The sequence below is a fragment of the Lathyrus oleraceus genome, chromosome 5 (genome assembly GCF_024323335.1).
Source record: "Lathyrus oleraceus cultivar Zhongwan6 chromosome 5, CAAS_Psat_ZW6_1.0, whole genome shotgun sequence".
NCBI classification, from domain to species: domain Eukaryota; kingdom Viridiplantae; phylum Streptophyta; class Magnoliopsida; order Fabales; family Fabaceae; genus Lathyrus; species Lathyrus oleraceus.
The window spans coordinates 502,636,061-502,640,140 of record NC_066583.1 but is presented as its reverse complement, the minus strand read 5'-3'; the positions used below and the strand labels follow the sequence as shown (position 1 = coordinate 502,640,140).

Sequence of the window (4,080 nt, the reverse complement as noted above, 5' to 3'; positions counted from 1 at the left end):
TATTGAATGATGGATGATGAAAGATCTGGATGGTTCCCTAAGCAAGAATAATAATTAATATGGTCGCCAAAGATTCGAACTTTTGTGCCTACGTATTCTCATTGTGCAATGAGAAATTCAGAGTTTCATGGTTCATAGAACTAAGACGGTTAAAACTGAAACAGATGTTTGCCTAAGCAACTAGGACTGACAAGACAAACACAAATGAAAAGTATAATTTTTACCAAAATAAAATGGTATTGTTGAAACCCGTAGGGTAATTTAATTTGAACCAAAGAGTAAATGTGGCATATTGGCCAAAAAGAAAGGGTTTTGCCTATATAGGGACTTTCAAGAAAAGTAAAACAAAAGGAAATGTGTGTCTATACAAGACAAAAAGCTCTTGGTTCAAAGGTGGGCATTGGTTATTGGCCCAAAAAGTATACATGGAATCCAAATAAATATGGTATTTGGTCCAAATGAGACATTATTATATCATTGATGAGAAATGAGGCTGATGTTGCACACGACTTGACATTCATTTGACTTGAACCACACTAAAGTCCATGAGTAAAGGTGAATACTCTAAGCAAATGAGTCATTTGTCCCGTACCCAAAGATATTCAGAATGAGGATAGGAATGCTCCCTCTCACCCCTTCTTCACTACTTAAGACTCATGGCATGTGATACTCATCATAACTAGAAAGCTACTGAAGAAGACTCTCCTTATTTCTTCTTACGATGAAATGTTTCTTGTAGAGAAAGAGACTTGACAATCATTTGATTCGACTTGTACTAAAGTTTATGAATAGAGGTGAATACTCTGAGCAACTGGGTCATTCATCACGTACCCAAAGATATTCAGAATGAGGATATGAATTCTCCCTCTCACCCCTTATGTATTACTTAAGGCTCATGGCACACAACTTGAATCATTATTGACAAGTGTCGATACACCTTTGGTGTGCTTGAATAATAGTCCAGCTTGTCTACATTGCTTGACTTATATTGACAAGAAGTCTGAAGTCGTGTCAAGTGATCAAGAGACTTTTGATCACTTGAATAGACTGAGGGAATGAGCACAAGTCAAAGGATTTGGTTGCCTAAAGTGAACTTTGATCAACTCAATTAATGGGGATAGAATCATTTATGAAATTATGTACAATGGATTGATAGTCTAGAAACCCTAATGAATTAATTAAATCATGCTAATATTGATTCTAGAAATTAACCTAAAACTAAAGGATTATGTTAATGATGCATTACTAATTATCTAAAAGTATTAAACCTAGAAAAGAATCGCAATTCTAATAAACATGATGAACATGATTATATTCAATTAATTCCAAAAGATTAAGAAAACAATGATCACTTATTCTAAAAAACTAAGAACTATATTAATTCTAAAAATATGAACAATTAATTCGATAGAACAAATGTTATTCTTTAACTATTTTAATCCAAACAGATAAATGCTAAAAAGCATCATGAAAAAAAAAACCCAATAAAAATAACAAAAAATAAAAGAATTAAAAATAGGGGTATACTGAAAATATAGGGTGCAGGGAGAAAATGGTGTAGAGGCCCAAGCTTAAGGCCCATAGCATATTCGTCTTGTAAAACAGAGGAGGTGTAGAAGAAAAAACAGGGGCAGATAGCAACAATTGGGCCAAAGGAAAGGAAAAAGCCCAATGACATTATGAAGGCAAGAGAAAGCTCAGCTCAAGAAATAACATGTGATTCACACTTTACACGTTTCTCACATGTTCAAACATCATCTTGTAACATCAGCCTCCTCCACCGCTTCGGAGCTCACCACCGAAGGCAGTGGAGCACCAAACATTAATATCAGATATACCACATCCCCCCATTTTTCAAGCTCTAACTGAATCCAACACTAAGGTTAGGTATTTAATTCCTCAAAAGGTGAAGAGATGTCTCTTACTTGCCGAAGATGAAGGCCTGAGACTGGAGAAAATGAAGATGTTTGAACAAGCTTCAGGTACGAATCTTCGATCTAAATTCTATCTAATGCTACTCGAATTCTTCTTCTTAGCTTTGAAGTTTCTTCTTCTTCGCGTGTTATCTAAGAGTGAGGTATCGAATCGTGAGAGGTGTGATTCAAGTGTGGTACACATATGTGATTTGAGAGAGTTGAGATAGAGGGGGAATGAGAGTTTTTGATTTATCAGCAAAAATGAAAGGTGATGTGAAAATGGAAAAATGGAGATCAATTTATAGGAGAGGGAGAGACTTAACATATCAAACTCTGTTAACTCATCAAGGTCAAAAGTTGGTTAGAAGTTTTTGACTCTGTTAATCATTGGGAGTTATGATTTTTAATTAGGGATGATTTTAGTTAACCTAGATTTTCTTAAGTTGGTTATATTTCAAATGTTAGTTATTGATCAAATTATGATTGGTTGATGCGGGTAATAATTGGATGATTCATGTGTTAATGGATTGAAGGCGACCTGCTGAACTGGTCTGATTTCGAGTTGTAGGTTTTGAGTTGTTTTGGCAACCCGCAGGGAAAACATGGTGATGACCTATTGATGCAGGTTATAGGTTTTTCAGGTTATAAGCTTACCTGGTGATGAACTGTTGATGCAGGTTCCAGGGTGATGGCCTGCTGATTGGTGAGCAATGTGGTTGCATTCCTACGACAGGTGTGTATTATGCAAATTTCCTAATCCAATTCAATTTTTTTTAAACTCATAAGTGCTACATGAATGATATGTTGTTAATGCTTAGGTTTCACATGGATTTTGTGCCTCGATTCCATGTTGCTAACAGTTGGTACAATCTTGTTGAAGTGAATGTATGCTTGCCCAATTGAACTTTGCATTGCTTGATTTGCATCATGTTTCTTTGGATTAAATGCATTTAGGACTAATGTTGGTATGATGAATATGTATATATGCTTAGAATCATAAATGTGTAATGTTTGTTAATTGATTGGATGCTATAATATGTTATCAATGCAGGATTGTTGGCTTGTGGTCATGGCTTCAAGATATGGCAAAAACAAGGCTTGGCAAGTGAACATTCAAGGCATGGCAAAAAACAAAACTTGGTGCAAAAGGTGGTTGCTCATGAATAAATTTAGTGATGGAATCACATGGAAATATGGGAAATGATATGGAATTCAAGTAGGCATTAGGATTAGGTAATTAGAATAGATCAATTGACTTTGGTCAAGTGGTTGACCAAAAAGTCAACTGTAGGTTAACTCTGTATTTTTTTTTTCATTTTTCTTGTATAGACAATGTAAATGACAAATAAGTTAATGAATGGACAATATTTTGAATGGAAATGACTCTTTTATGATTCTAAGAACACTGCCTTATTTCTCAAGTTATGACTTTTCCTTCCATAAATCCATGTTTGAATCAATCTTTGAAATGAATCTTTGAATGGACTAATGGAATAAAAACATTTGAAACAAAGGACTATGAATGTATGATGGCACATGAACCAATGGACTAGGACAATTCACCTTGAATCAAAGATTAATAGACTAAGGATGCATAATGAACCATGAGAACAATGGACCAAGAATGCATTATGAAACAATGAAATCAATGAAATAGGAGATCATGAACCAATGAACTTATGAAACATGGATTCATGGACTTGGATGCACTATAAACCTAGGACCAATGGACTTGAATGGCAAAATAGAATGCAACATGACTTGGATGAAATCTTAAACAAGGCCTTGGATCAGATGAATCATCAAGCATGTGGGCATATAAATCAAATGGTCACCTTGATGAACGATATCTAAGAACAAAAGTACATTTGATGATTGATGATGCATGACATTGTGATCCAGAACCACCCTCCAATGAGTTAGGGTTCCACATACAATCATAAGATTAAAAAAAAAATACAAACCTCAATGTCCACAAATTCCAAGCATCCAATATTAGGGTTCCATGGTCAAACACAAGCTCACATGCTCCGTGAGTAACAAAGACCAATAATTAGGGTTTTTGGTACAGGTGAAATACCATGACTGCAATCTCCAAGGTCTCAAGCATCTAAAATTAGGGTTTTGTACCTTGATCCATATGATCGGATTTCCACATTGACTT

The 4,080-nt window shown here is 35.0% G+C and overlaps 1 long non-coding RNA gene across 1 annotated transcript; it reads left to right on the top strand.

The window, feature by feature from the left end:
• The first annotated feature begins 1,713 nt into the window (after positions 1–1,713).
• On the top strand, positions 1,714–3,296 carry LOC127085781 (uncharacterized). The gene is made up of 3 exons (XR_007789263.1): positions 1,714–1,982; positions 2,594–2,649; positions 2,968–3,296. It is a non-coding gene; the product is annotated as an uncharacterized LOC127085781 (long non-coding RNA).
• The last annotated feature ends 784 nt before the right edge of the window (positions 3,297–4,080 follow it).